Raw genomic sequence first — 16,351 nt, 5'->3', positions numbered from 1 at the left:
GGCCCCATATTGCTCGAGTTCATTTAGTCAGGAAAACGAACACAGGTTGTTTCTTGCTCATGCCATGGTCTAATGCAGGTTGAATGGCTCTCCTTGGAGATACTCCTGTGACTAAGGATATAGTCTCCTTCCATTGTGAGATGCCGCCATCTTAAACATGGGCCTGCCAAGTCACTGTGGAAGAAAAGAGCCAGAGAGGTGTTATGTCCAGACCCAGATGAAGAGCAATTACTGTGCACTGGCTGGGACCCAGTCTCATGGCCCCAACCTAATTTCAATGGAGGTTGGGAAATGTAGACTTTCTGTGTGTGCAGGAAGAGGAAAAGAGGTTAATGTGGTCTCTGTTACATGTTGTCCTGCAGGCTCATTTTTGTGGGGCACTGACCAAGTCAGTATAAGAGATAGTTCAGTGCCACATTATCTTATTTTTATTGTATAAATACCACTGAGTATTGTCCTCTTTATGTGAATCTCTAGTGAAATTCTGGTTCTGATCTTTAAGAATAGTTGTTACTCTCCTGGGAAAATTGTTAGTATTTTTCTTAAGAAAACTGAATTGAGAACAAATTTCTCTTATCAACTTTGCAGGCTGCTAGAAGTTGTAGAGCTAAATTTGTTGCCTATAAGTAGCAACTATATTCTTTATTCTTTATAGACTTGGTTTCCCTATGTTGTTTCTCTTACAACTACTTCATATTATTTTGTTATAGTGTATAAATTTTTGTAAATCACAATAAATCTTATAGATGGAGCATAAGTAAGTAAACAAACTTCTTTACATAGAGTCATATCTCATGGAAATAGCTCTCACTGAGTTCCATTAATTGATTAAGACACTTCCTTAAATCCCTTGAGAGATGAAACACCCATCATTAACAATGGTTCAATTTAGGTGGTGATTCTCAACTCAGGAGGAAGGGAGGGAGCCCCTGTGAAGGCATATTAGAATGTTCAGGGAGGGAGGAGGGAGCAAGGGGGAAGGTGGAATCTACCCACTACATATACCTTCCTCCAGTATCACTGGTACACACAGGCATTTGAATAGCAATGTACCACTTCACTGCAGTACTATCATAGCTCTATTCTTCCTTCCTATTCTCATAGAATTTTTTTAATTTATCTCATGTACATCTTTAAGAAAAGAGAGAGTTCCCACTTCTCAGAGTATCAGGTTATTTTACGGTAGTTTAAGTTTCAGGTGTTGATCTGAAGATGTGTTCTTGGGCTGAGAGTGGGTATCATCTTGGCCAGAGAGAAGCCAGGTGCAAGCCTGTTTTGGGAAGTGTTTCATTTCTTCTGGGAAAAGCATTAATTAGATTATCCTTTCCCTGACATCACTGCTAATTATCCTAAGAAGGTTTATTTTCCTTTCTTTGCCTGCTTCTCCCAGGAAAACAGCTTCAAACTATCCAGGGAAATGCAGAATGCCAGAAAGAGAATGTTCTCTGAAAGGCGAGCACTTTTAAAGAAATTCGGTCTTATCTTTCTCACCACACTATATGTTTGGTGAATGTGAATTGGAAATTGGAAAAGACTGACTAGCTTAGCCAATGTAGTTATGTAGACTTCTCACCTGGGGAAAGGAAACATATATATATATACCTTATGGAAAAAAATAGATAAAACTATGTGAAAGAGTATTTATGTTTAGTTACATTGTTCCTATATCCTACCAGCTAAACCTGTAGCCATTTATGTGGTTGCCCAATGCTGATTTCTTGCGGGCCTCTTGTAAGTTAGACAATGCAGTGGACAGCCTCCAAGATGCCCCCCAGTGGTCTCTACCTCCTAGTGATAACACCATTATGTAGTCCTCTCCTACACTGCACCAGGGTTGTTCTGTAGCATAGGGTGAAATGGTGGTAACTCATTTCTGAGATTAGGTTTTAAAGATTGCATCTCCCATCTTGGATTCTCTCTCCCCCTCCCTCAAAAATAGGCTACCATGTGGTAAGCAGCCCTATCCAGAGGTCCCCGCAGTAAGGAACTGAAATATCTGGCCAATAGTCAGTGAGAAAGGGAGGCCTGCCAACAACCACATAGATGAACTTGGAAGCAGATCCTCTAGCTTCAGTCAAGTCTTGAGATGACTACTGCCCCAGCTGTCAGCCTGTCTGCAGCCTACTGCGAAAATGTGAGCCAGAACCACCCAGCTAGCCTCCTCCTAGATTCTTGACCACCAGAAACTCCAAGAGACAATAAATGCTTGTGGTTTCAGACTGATAATACTTTGGGAGCAATTTGTTATGCCACAATAGATAACTAATACAGATGAGATAGAATGAACATAAATCTTTTCTCTTGAACATCAGAGAATTAATCATTGGGTTTTCTTGAACATCAAGAGATACCTGACTTTTCTTTCTACTTCAATTTCTTTCCTCCTTTCCACTTTAATAAATATACTTATCACCTGGTACAGCAAAGGAAATTAGATGCTTTACAAATGTTGCAACTCGTTTGACAGTATCTTGGAGTGGTGATTGAAGAAATGAGATTGCTCCCAATGCTTAGTGTGAAAAGAATGCCTTGCAACAAATCTTATAGTAATGGTCATTATTAATTATCATCTAGGCAGCTACTTCTCCCACCCCAACCCGCTCCCCGCCACATTCAACCTTCTCTAGGGATTCAGAGAGTTGTCTCCTTTATTAGGAAATAAAATATGTATTAAGAGAGAATCAGCTTCTGAATGTGCTGGTCTGAAGTTAGGCTTTTATCTCCATATATTCTATTTTATCCTGTTAGAATAATGGACACAGAACATCTTTCAGGAGCCAGATATTCTGCCTTAAATTTTGCCATGAGATGCTGCTTAGAATCCTGGAACAGAAACAATTTCACTTCCTCCTTTTCTAACATGCAAGAGTTGGGTAGGGAACTCTCTTGGGGCAACTGGGGCCCAGTGCATGTTTTAATGTTCTATTTAAATGGAAGGTCTCTGGTATTTTACTAATGTGTTAATTCATAATACAACTTCTTTTGTGCAGGATGATAAACATAGTATTACTTCTGTTATCTCAGAGACTCAGGTAATCTTACCCTAATTTAATAGAAAGGGAAAGTAAAGAATTTATGATTTGTCCAAAGCTCTCCAGCTGGTTAGAAGCACTCATGACTAAAGTTTCCATTTCCCACCTGACTTCCAGGCCTGGTTTTTGTTTTTATGTTTTTTGTTGTTTTGTACAAGATTAGCCAGTCAATTAGTTGAATTCAATTCAATTTCTTATATATACAAAGAATGACTTTTATACATTTCGTATGGCCCAAAATAGATCCCACGAAGTTTCAAAATTGGAGCTCCTTATACTCTAAGATAGTGAGTGCAGATTTTAACCAGCATAAAACAGTTTGGACAAGTCCATGTAATTTGATTATTATTTAATAAAATCCATTTTACTTAGAATAGCACTTCTGCTAAAACTGAATAGCATTTCTTTATCTTGGACCACACTGTATTAACCCATAATATGGCAAAAATATTCAGAATATGTTTGAGATTCAGCCATGCTGTGGAAATGAAACAGACCTCAGAAAAATCACTTTTATTTGAAACTGCTTGAATTTGCTCAAGTCTATCTTCACAGCATCTCTGCCGAAGTGTATCTAAAAGCCTGTACATTTATTCACAGGGCTACAGTTTATATGCAGGGGCTACCTCCCATCCTGAGCATGGCTAAAAGTAGAGTTAATCATCTGAAATGTGCCTTGTTCCTGTTCTGTTTGTCCATGGAGGACATTAATCAATGCTTTCTTAGAAATGATATTCTGGTATGTGAGTTAAAATTGTAATGAATTTAAAGAGAAGCAAATGAGTAGATCTAAAAATAGACTCTTATTGAGCAAAATCTGTACCCCTTCCTCTTAGACACAATTCTCCTGGTTGACTATTCAAAGCAGTCAAGGGTACAGAGCTTTGCAAGGGCTTTTCTTCCCCCTTTTCTGGGGCACAATGGGCACACCCAAGACCAAGCATCCTCAAACTACGGCCTGCAGGCCACATGCGGGTATTTTTGCCTGTTTGTTTTTTTACTTCTAAATAAGATATGTACAGTGTGCATAGGAATTTGTTCATAGGTTTTTTTAAACTATAGTCTATCCCTCCAGTGGTCTGAGGGACAGTGAACTGGACCTTTGTTTAAAAAGTTTGAGGACCCCTGCCCAAGACCCTACAAGACCATTGGTCTCTGGTACAGAGCAATTAAACTACTAGATTTCAGCTGTGCTGTACCTATTAGATTTTCATAACATTAATTTCTACATGAGCCAAGGCAAATGAGCAACTGGGAACTTGTTTAGTCTTCTCAAGGCTTCCTCTGTGGACTACCTTATTTCTCCTCAATGAAGGGATGGTTGTACAGTGCAAACTAAACATTCCTTCATTATCTTAAGAGAGTACTCCTAAATAACATACACATAATTCCCAATTAGATAATTTAAATTTTAATCAGTATGCAAATCTAGTGACCCACCTTTATGTTTTGTTGCTCCCTAATTGGGAGATCCTTCAAAAATATTTAAAGAAATAGGATTATTTCAAAATACCCACAACAAAATAGAGGAGATTTCCTCACAAATGCTGACCAGGTAGGTATTCAGCAACCTTAGGGATTCCATCATTTATGAATAAACACAATTTGGAACTATCTGTAATGTTTGAATTGAAAATTTGCCATGGTTATTACTATCATCATTGATTTGGTCAGGATAGGTTCTAACTGAGGGTCTTGTACATCTGCTCTCCTAGGATTCATTGAAGTTTATGCACGATGAATGGATAGGCACATGAATGCTCTGATGCTTGTAAGGGCTTGGGCTTTGCAGCCTATTTTGTTGTTCATCCTGGCAAGGTGTCCTGGACTGCGTGATGGTCGTAAGAACCGTTTCCTGCAGGTGTGGTTAGCCCCTAGCAGTCCACTCCGCCCCTTATGCCTAGGTCCTTTCTCCCTGGACTCTCGAGGAGCAGCAGGATGTGAGGGCCTAGAGTAGGAGCTCAGTTCCTATTTGTTGAATAAAGGACTGAATCTTGCAGAAAAGAGTTCAATGGGGAAAACATTTGCCCAGCTCTAATTCTATTGATACTGTTTTCTGCTGAAGGTTCTACCACTTAGTGATGTGGCTTTTACTGTGTCTTCCTGAGTCCTCCCTTATGTCCTTGTCTTTCAGACTAATTCCTCCATAGAAAAGAATGGAGGAGGAAGAAAGTTGTCAGCTCTACTCATAGCACAGGATTTAATGAAGGACTAGTGTTCTATGAAACTGGTGGGGCCCATCAGTGGGCTTCAGGGCATCTATAACCCCTTCAAGATATCCTGCAAACTTTGAGTATCCATATCCATATATATATTTTTTAAGGAAGAGGATCGATAGCTTTTAGCAGATATTCAAGGGTATTTGGGCTCCAAACTGTCCAGAGCCACTGCCATAGACGTTGCTAGCAATAATTATAGACAGACTTTGTATCTGAACTAGTATTGTTACCAGTACCCTAGATACTGGAGTTTTAAAAATGCAATTATGAAAGTGATTCATTAGAAGTAACTTGCTATTAGACACACAAGATACTATTTGAGCAAAAAGTCATGTTATCCAAAACTTTATGGCATATACTTATGGTTTATTCATTTATTTATTCATTCATTCAACAGACATTTGAATGTCTACAATATGCTAAGGCCTTTATAAATTTCTGATAAAAAATATAAGTAAGAAGTGATCTCTGGTTCTTAAACTTGGAGCTGACTGATCTGTCTTTCAGATGTGAAAGTTTTATACTTGTTCTGCTCTCCTGGATTCTGCAACAGAAGTTCAGTGATAATGGAGCATTTGCAAATTTTGTCTTTCAGTACAGTGGGAATGGAGGTTTCATTTTCATTCTTTTTAGCCTACTGTAGCTCTGGTCTGACATGCCTGAAATATATATATTTTACAAATCTATCTTTTCTACTGGCCAAGTATTCATGAAAACGGGGACCTTCTAGAAGGCAGAATAAGTTGAGCTGTGTTTCATCTTTATGATAAAATACAGATTTCCCATTAAAAGGCAATACCTTCTTTTGGAAATGAATAGAAAGGCACTTATAAAAGAGCCTTACAAATTGAATTTGGAGAACTAAGAAAAACTGAAAAAATTTATTTAATTGCAAATTGGATAAATTTCCACTCAATTTTAATAAGCTCAGATGTATATGTGTAGGTGTATGTACACACAGACATGCAGACACATACACACACACAATAGTAAAAAAAGAGAACAGAACACCAGGCCATAATAGTAAAAAAGAGAACAGAATACCAGAAAACCAGTTTTTGCCTAGAACTTAGTTAAGTATTGCCTTGGTTTTACTGAGATGATTTAATCAATAATTAGTTTAACAAGCATTCATTCATTCATTCAGCACACGTTTGGGTGTTTTCCATGTGTTATGGCCTTTATTAGTTTCTTATGTAAAAGTATGAGTAAGAAATGGTCTCTCCTCAAAAACCTGCCTTTAACACATGAAACACACTACACACAACTCAACTTGTTCAGGGTTAGTACTGTAAGTGGAAGCAGGATAATAGGGAGGGATCTGAAGTGAGGTCCCCTGGGTGTGAACTTGGTGGTGAAGGTATATTAGCTGTGCAGCTGTGGTCAGTCACAGAACTACTAGAGGTCTCAGATTCCATTTTTAAATTAAATAGTACCACCTCTTAGAGTTGCCATAAGTATGTAAAGGACTTAGTAGGATGCCAACAAATGTTGCATAAATATAAATTTGTTATGACTAATTTTATTATTGTTGAAAACATAGTACTTGGGAGCACAGAGAAAGGAACTATGAAAAATGACTAGAAGGGTTCTAGAAAGTTAATATAGAAAGTATATTATTTGGGCTAAGTGGGGTTGGGGTGAGAAGAATCCTTTGAGGACCACAGAAGGCCTGTGCATGCAGAGGTGCTAAGGGGAAGGGGGACAAGGCTGAGGAGAGAGAGGCTTTCTGGAGGGCTTAGATTGTTTTCCTTCATGTGTTCAATTTAGTTTTTTAGAACTAGAATTTGGTCTTTAAGGACTTTCTTTTCTTGGCATCAAGCAATAGTTTGTTTAATGAGAAATTGTCATTTGACTGTTTTGTACCTCTTTTCTCCCAACTAGCTAGTCTCCCAATGTATTAATAGATTTATTAGTGCTGTAATTTAACTAATATGGATTTCCAATTAGAAAATATATCTCAATTTTCTCTTTTTATTATATTTAGGCTCAAGGCTAACATTTTCTGTATGTTGTCCAGCCTTACTTTATAGCGACTATTTCCAAAATATTAATATTTATACTTTCTGTTAGCCCCCTTTGACCTTTTTAAAATTTAATACAGTGTGGCTTCATAAGTAATTTTCTAATGAATTTTATTTCTTTTTAATTTGCTGTTTTGACTGAATAGTGCCTATCTTAGTATACTGTAAGACTTTAAAGCAATAACTTTTGCATTTATGTATTAGTGTGTGAGCATGTGTGTACATATATATATGTATCTTAACATTTTACTAATATGAGACAGTTTTAAGTAAAGGGAAACATTTTCCTAACTTCCTGAGTCTGTTGTGAGATATTAAGAAAAGCAGAATACAGAAATAGCAAAGACTGAGAAGTAAAAAAGATTCAAAAGAAAAATATGTTCTTTTTCTTTAGCAAATATATGCTATCATTTTTATTAAAATATGTTTGCCCTGTGACCCTTTATTTTAAACTTCACCTGAACTCTTCAAGGTCTTCAGCCTAGGTACTTGAGCTTTGAGTTGACAAAAGTAACATATCCAATACAGCAGGTAACAGACATTTTGAATAGACTAGGAATTTATAATAAAATCTTCAGTTAAATTTCAAAATTAACTCCTATTGTCAGTGTATTAAACTGTTTTTAGAAAATATAATACTCTCTACACACAAAAATATTTAGCAAGTGTTAGCCTTAATTTTCAGATATATTACTAATCAGTGTACTTGAAATAGTAGTATTTTAGCAATACCTATTCTCATGTTTAATAAAATTCTTATCTATGAACACATCTACAGAGATTTCAATGCTATTAATCTAATTGAAGCTATTGGATTACATGGGGATGCATGTTAAAATGACTAATATTTTCTGGAGACAAATTTAATTTGCTTTTAAATACGATAGCAAATGACATTCTTCTAGATCTCCGAATGGTATTGATGTTTATGTGTTCAGGTGTTGCACAAATTAAGAAACTAAATCACTTTCATAGGTAGGAGTTAAATGTGGTAGAGAAGTCATTAAAGTAATTTACAACTGATGATATGTCAAAGCAGTTTCCTATAAAATCCTACAGAGATAGGAGGGAGTATGAATCATTGAGAATTAAAGATTTTTCATCTCTAATTACTTTAGCTCTCTTAGGAACCACATATAAATTTTTAATGTAAAAAATAAAGACAACAAAGACCAGGGAAAAATATCACACTAATGCTGGCTTTCTGTTTTTCAAGACTGTAATTCTAGGATCAAGCTGAATTTGGATACTTGATTTTAATGTCTCCTCTCTCTGTTGTCACTAAAACAACATCAGCAACAAATTGTTCATAAGGCCTGTGAGATTTCATTGGTTTGTCATATTCATTATACTAAAATTGATTGGGGAATGCCTAGAAAGCTCTCTGTCAATATAAGTTTTTAACTATTTAAAATTTTTAATGTAAGTTAAATAAATTCTTACACCGAAATAGAATTTAAGTTGTCCCTAAATATGTACATAAAACCCAATATGTTAATTGCCATTATGGTTTAATTTCATTTAGGGTTGTACTGAGCATCTATTGTTTTGATCATGCAGTAACTACTCCCTATTCTTAAAATTACCCTATTTTTCTTCTGAGGAACCATCTATTTCCCATTCATCATTAATGAGTATGTGACTCAGATTGAGCCAATCAAGATATTATATTCTCATAACAGTGGTTGTCTCAGGGATGAGTACATGAGCACAGCTATTTTGTCATATAAGGACTATGAAAATGAAGTTAGCATGGAGGAGAGTAGAATAAACGTCAGTGGAGAGACCACATCCCAGTGAATTTTTGAACCTCTGGAAAGAAGACCTAGATTTTTAGTTATTTCTCCCCAAAAGTTATCCTGTTCATTTATACCAGTTTGAATTGGCTTTTCTGTCACTTGCAACTTAAAGAATCCTAACCAAAATATGTACAGAATTTTTGGGTTGGAAATCAATGAGTTGCAGGAGTAGCTGAGATTAACATGAATTACAGCTTCATTCCTATAGCCAATTTCAGAGTCAGGGGTGTTTTTTTCTCTCTAAATATAATTTCTTCCCAAATAAGATGGCTAAAACTTATGCCTAGATGTAGCCATGTATAAAGAATCAATCTGGAAGTCTTGACATAAAAATCCTGACAAAGTAATTCAAGTTCTTTGTTTTCTAAGATAAATGATCTTTTTCCCTATTGTATCTCTGAGATTAAGACAAGTCTAGGTTTTAATTTTTCAATAGTCTTAGGAAAATATGGCAGTATCCACACCTGCTATGCCCAATGCCTAGGGCAACAGTAAGCAGCCTGGAGGCTTGACCCTGGCTTGCAGGCACAGAGCTGGACCAGCTGTGGCTGTAGGGCCACCCTGAACTCAGCACGGGGCCAGCCTGACCAGAGAAGATGCTCAAATTTGTGGGGACATGGAGGTCTGCATGCAAGCCTTGTGTTGGATGATCTCAGGAAAAGGAGCCAGCTGGCTTATCAGGCCTTATAGAATCAGCTTCCTGGAGATTTTTATAGACCTATGAACCACCTTGCTCAGCTGGCTTAGTTCTTTGGGAGTCTCTATGTTATTACTTTGTTTGGCTTATGCATTTAAATGTTATATTTTATACAGCATTTGTGTTTTGGGTAAGATCATGGTGTCTTTTGGGTCAGTCTACTATGACGATGTGCCTGGAAGTCTGCAATAAGGTTTTAAGAGTGAAATGTCTCTAATTGTCACTGCTACTGGGGTCATTATAGGATTGTCAGGGTATTTTCAGTCTCTGTGTAAAGTCCAAAGCCTGGCCCAGAGAAGGGGCTCTGTGTATATTGGTATAGGGAGAGGTAGGAATGGATATCCACACAGTCCAACAAGTGTCCAGCTGGCTGAAAGAAGAAAAGCTTTCTAGAAAGAAAAAGGGTTCAAGGCCCAGCAAATTTCCTCCATTTCTTGTTTTGTGGCAACTTTGGAAGCTTCTGCCCCTTTGTCTCACAACTTCCTCATCACTGGAAAGCACCTCTTTCAAGGAGCTAGGAGAAGATAACAGTTAACCTAGAATTTCATACCTAACCTAATACTCCTTCAAGAATGAGGATAAAATGAAAAAAAAAAAAAAAAACTTAGACAAATACTAGGAAAGTTACTATCCACAGTACTTTATAAAAGAAGTAGATATAGTTCACCAAGATGAAAGTAAACCCAGAAGGAAGGCATGAAACTAGGAAGAAATTTTTTTTAAAGTCAAAAAATGTAACCATTGATGGTAATTCCCCCAATGCAAATAAAGTAAAACAAAATTTTAATACAATAACAAGATATGTTGTGAAGTTCAAGGGTAATCAAATCATATTTTCAGGAGGCATATAGAAAGTTTAAGAACTTAGACTTTTAGAAAAATTCAGACATAGCAGTATATATTAACCTTTTAAGAGGATTATATATGACTTTTATAATTTTGAGATGTTTCTTCTGTGCCTAGTTTGTTGAGGATTTTTATCATGAAAGGGGCTAATTTTTTAAAAAACTTTTCTACATCTATTGAGACAATCATATGATCTTTCTTTTTGCTTCTGTTTACGTGTTGCTTCTGTTTATATTTATTGATTTACTTACGTTGAACCATCATTGCATCTCTGGGATGAATCCCACTTGGACATGGTGGATTATTCTTCTGATAGGTTGATTAATTCAGTTTGCTAGTATTTTATTGAGGATTTTTACATATATATTCATAAGGGATATTGGTCTGCAGTTTTCTTTTATTGTGGTGTAATTTCCTGGCTTTTGGTATTAAGGTGTTACTGGCTTCATAGAAGGAGTTGGGGAGGAGTCCCTCTGTCTAGATGTTATGGAATAATTTCTGCAGAATGGGTACCAACTCTCCTTTGTAGGTCTGGTAAAATCTGGCTGTGAATCCATCTGGTCTGGGGCTCTTTTTGTTGTTATTGTTGGAGGAGTTTTTATTACTGCTTCAATCTTATTGCTCATTATCAGTCTGTTCAGGAATCTATTTCTTCCTGATTAAATATTGGGAGATTGTGTGTTTCCAGAAATTTGTCCATTTCCTTTGTGTTTTTGAATTTATGTGCATAGAGAGTTTCATAGTAATCAGAGATGATATTTTGTATTTCTATGGTATCCAGTTGTAATATATCCTTTTTCATTTCTGATTAATCTTATTTGAATCTTTTCTCTTTTATTCCTGATTACTTTAGCAAGAGGTCTATCAATTTTGTTTATCTTTTCAAAGAACCAACTTTTTGTTTTATTGTTCTTGTATATAATATAAGCTACATATGACAAGCCCACAGCAATCATACAGAATGGGGAAAAAATTGAAAATATTTCACCTAAGAGCTGGAACAAGACAAGAATTCCCACTGTCATCACTTCTATTCAACATAGTGCTGGAAGTCCTAGCCAGGACAATCAGGCAAGAGAAAGTAATTAAGGATATGCATTAGGGAAAGAGGAAGTCAAGCTATTGCTTTTGTGCAGACGGCATGATTTTATAGCTAGAAACCCTTAAAGATTCCACCAAGAGACTCCTGGAATTGATAAATAAATTCAGCAAAGTCTCAGGTTACAAAATAAATGTACACAAATCAGCATTCCTATACACCAATAGCAGTCAAGCTGAGAGTGAAATCAAAGACTCATACCATTCATAATAGCTACAAAGAAAATAAAATACCTAGGAATATACTTAATCAAGAAGGTGAAAGATCTCTGTAAGGAGAACTATGAAACACTGAGGAAAGAAATCTCAGATAATACAAACAAGTGGAAAAATATATCATGCTCGTGGATTGGTAGAATCAACATTGTTAAGATGTACATACCACCCAAAGTGATTTACAGATTCAATGCAATCACCATAAAAATACCAATGTTATATTTCACAGATCTAAAAAATAATTCTGCACTTCATAGGGAACCAGAAAAGAGCCCAAATAACCAAAACAATCTTAAGCAAAAGGAACAAATTGGGAGACATCACATTAACAGACTTCAAACTATATTACAAGGCTACAATAACCAAAACACCATGGTAATGATGCAAAAAATAGAGACATAGATCAATGGAACAGAACAGAAAACCCATAAAACCATCCGTATACAGCCAATTATCTTTGATAAAGCAGACAACAATATACATTGGGGAAAATAATCCCTATTCAATAAATGGTGCTAGAAGAATTGGATAGCCATATGCAGAAGAATGAAACAGGATCCATATCTCTCACTACTTACAAAAATTAATTCAAGATGGATAAAACACTTAAATGAAGGGCCTGAAACCATAAGAATTCTAGAAAAAATATTGGGAAAACTCTTCTAGATATCAGCTTAGGCAAAGAATTTATAAAGAAGACCCCAGTGGCAATCACAGCATCAACAAAAATAAATAAATGGGACTTGATGAAATTAGAAAGCTTCTGCACAGCCATAAAAATAATTAACAGAGCAAATAGACAACCTGCAGAATGGGATAAAATATTTGTATGCTATACATCTGATAAAGGACTAATAACCAGAATCTACAAAGAACTTAAGCAAATCGGTAAGAAAAAAAAATCAAATGACCCCATTAAAAAGTTTGCAAAGGACATGAACAAAATCTTCTCAAAAGAAGAAAGACAAATGGCGAATAGACATGCGAAAAAATGCTCAATGTCACTATCAGTGAAAAGCAAATCAAAACCACAATGAAACATCACTTTATACCAGTTAGAATGGCTTTTATTAAAGTCAACAAACAACAGATGTTGGTGTGGATGCACAGAGAAAGCAATGCTTATACGCTGTTGGTGGAACTGCAAATTAGTACAACCTCTATGGAAAATAGTATGCAGATTCCTCAGAGAACTGAAAGTCGACCTACCATTTGATTCAGCAATCCCACTACTGGGTATTTACACAAAGGAAAATAATTCATTTTATGAAAAAGACACCTGTACTTGAATGTTTATTGAAGCACAATTCACAAGTGCAAAGATGTGGAATAAACCCAAATGTCCTTCAATTCATGAGTGGATTAACAAAATGTGGTATATGTATACCATGCAGTACTACTGAGCCATGAAGAAGGATGGCTTAATGGCTTTTGCAGCAATTTGGATGGAAATGGAGACCATTTACCTAAGTGAAATATTGCAAGAATGGAAAAACAAATACTACACATACTCACTATTAATTTGGAAGTAACCGATAGCACACATGTGCATAGAGGGAAGTAAAACTCAGCAGAAATCAAGCAGGGGTAGGGGGGAAGAAGGAGGAGGGGATGGGCACAAACCTACTTAATGGGTACAACAAACACTATCTGAGTGACAGGCACATTTTTTATTTCAGCATATTTTGGGGGTACAAATGTTTAGGTTATGTATATTGCCCTTGGCCCCCTACCCCAAGTCAGAGATTCAAGCATGTCCATCCCCCAGATGGTGCACATCACACTCATTATGTATATATATACCCATCCCCTACTTCCCCCTCCCATCTGCCCGACACCTGATGAATGTTTTTCCTATATGTACACTTAGGTGTTGATCAGTTAAAACCAATTTGATGGTGAGAACATATGGTGCTTGTTTTTCCATTCTTAGGATACTTCACTTAGTAGAAGGGATTCCAGCTCTATCCAAGATAATACAAGAGCTGCTATATCACCATTGTTTCTTATAGCTGCAGAATACTCCATGGTATATATATGCCACATTTTATTAATCCATTCATGTATTAGTGGGCACTTGGGTTGTTTCCACATCTTTGCTATTGTGAATTGTGCTGCTATAAACATTTGAGTGCAGATTTTTTTATATATATATAGAATGTCTTTTGTTCTTTTGGGTAGATGAATGGGCATATTTTTAACCTTGACTAGAGCATTACAAAAGTGATCTATGTAACCAGAAACATTTGTACCCCCATAATGCTTTGAAATAAAAACACAATAAAAGAGATCATTAAAGGAAAAAACAATCAATCTTTAGCTTCCCAACATACCTATAATGAAAAAGAAAGAAGACATTTTTATGTGTCCAATTGAAGGCATGAAAAAGAGACTAAAAGAAGCAAAGAAATGGATGGTAGAAACTACAAAATAAGTAGAAATTACAAAATAAGATGGTAGAAGTAACTGCAAATGTTACAGTAATCACAACACAAACTCTTGTCAAGAAGAAAGAGTTTCAGTGTATGGGGTTCCTTTTGCAGTAGAACAGAATAGAAAGCTCAGAAAGATAAACTCACATGCATAAAAACTGATATAGGGCAAGCATATTAGAAATCAGTGAGATGATATCTTAATATTTAGTAAACAGAAGTGGCATAATTGGCTACCTAATAGGAAAATGAAGATAAATTAAATCCCTCTCTCACATCATATGCAAAAATCTATTCCAGGTAGAATTTCAAAATATCTAACAGAAACATAATAAAAAGTAGATAAATAGAATATTTTATAATCTGAGAGTAGAGAGAAAGTTTAATCAATTCATAAGCAGCATAAGCCATGAAAGAAATTACTACATTTCACTAAATTAAAATTTAAAACTTCTCTATAGCATCTATCCATTTATGTGGGTAAAATTAAAATAGATGTCAGTCTGAAAGAAGATATTTGGAGCACATATAACCTGTTAAAGTGTTACTTGCCTGAGAACATAAAAATTATAATGACCCAATGGACAAATGTGCCAAATAGATCAATAGAGAATTCACAGAAGAGGAAAACCTAAACAGGCTCCATAGATCAACAACAATGTTCAACTTAAGTAATAATCAGGAAATGCAATCAAAATAAGGAAATACAATTTTATACTAATATAACTGCAGAAGTAAAATTTATGGCAATGCTAAATTGACATACACATATTCAATTGGTGATGTGAAGAAATAGGAATCTTATCCACTGCTGAAGGTAATGAAATTTAAACTACTTTGGAGAGCAATTTGGCAATATCTATGTCGTTAATCTGAAGATTGCCTAGGCTAGTTGTATACCTGTCAAAGAAATGTGAACAACAATGTTCAATGCTCAATTGCTTATGATGGTAAAAATCCAGAGAAATATGAATGTCCATTAGAGGAAAATTAAAAAAAGTTATACTCATATAGTAGAGTACCATAAAAATAAAAAAGGAATGATCCTGTGCTACATATATTAGCATTAGGTATTTCTAAGCATAATGTTGAGTTAAAAAATAAGAAATTTGCAAAGTGGTATCAATAGTATAATATTTTTATAAAATTCAAAAGCATGCAATCCATTAAAATGGAATGAGGAAGGCATGAATGAATATGAAGCTTATGTGGAATGTTTTTATTAAAAGAATGTAAAACAAATTTACTAAAAAAGATCATTTGTTAAAGTTGGGTAGTAGATACATGATGTATATTTTGCTTTTATTTAAATATTTTAAAAATATGTCTGAATATTCATAATAAAGAAACAGACTAGAAGAACATACAGTTAGGGAAAACAGAAAAAATAGGGCAAAAGTTATCAATAAATAATTCACTAAAGAGAATCTGAATAACTAGTAAGTATACTCAATTGTAATTACTACCAGATAAATAAAATTAAAACAAAAATGTAAGTTCATTGTATGAAATGGGCAAAAATGAAATATTTTGAAAATACAAAATTGGCGAAGATATAGGTCTGATGGGAGTATAAATTACTGTAATTTTTTAATAAAACAACTTGGTAATACATACATGTGAAGATGAATATTTCATGTATAAAAAATAATATTATTCTAAAAATGCCTTCATGTAGTTGCACAAAGAAAAAGAATGTACATTATGCTATTGCATAGTGGGAAACAAAATAACCTAAATAAATATTAATAGAGGACTGGAAAATTAAGATCTGCCCATATGATGGCATACTATATAGATTAAATGAATTAACTAGGTCTGAATATATCAACATAGATAAATTTCAAAAACAAAATGTTTAATAAAAATGAAAATTGTCAAATGTTACATATACTATGATAATATTGATGTAAATTAAAAACATGCATATTCTGTGTTCTCTTTTTTGACCTATTTGTGGATACAGAGAGATAGGAACATTTATAGAC

Source organism: Microcebus murinus, chromosome 3, assembly GCF_040939455.1.
Source record: "Microcebus murinus isolate Inina chromosome 3, M.murinus_Inina_mat1.0, whole genome shotgun sequence".
NCBI lineage: Eukaryota > Metazoa > Chordata > Mammalia > Primates > Cheirogaleidae > Microcebus > Microcebus murinus.
Note: the sequence above shows the minus strand (reverse complement) of the source record.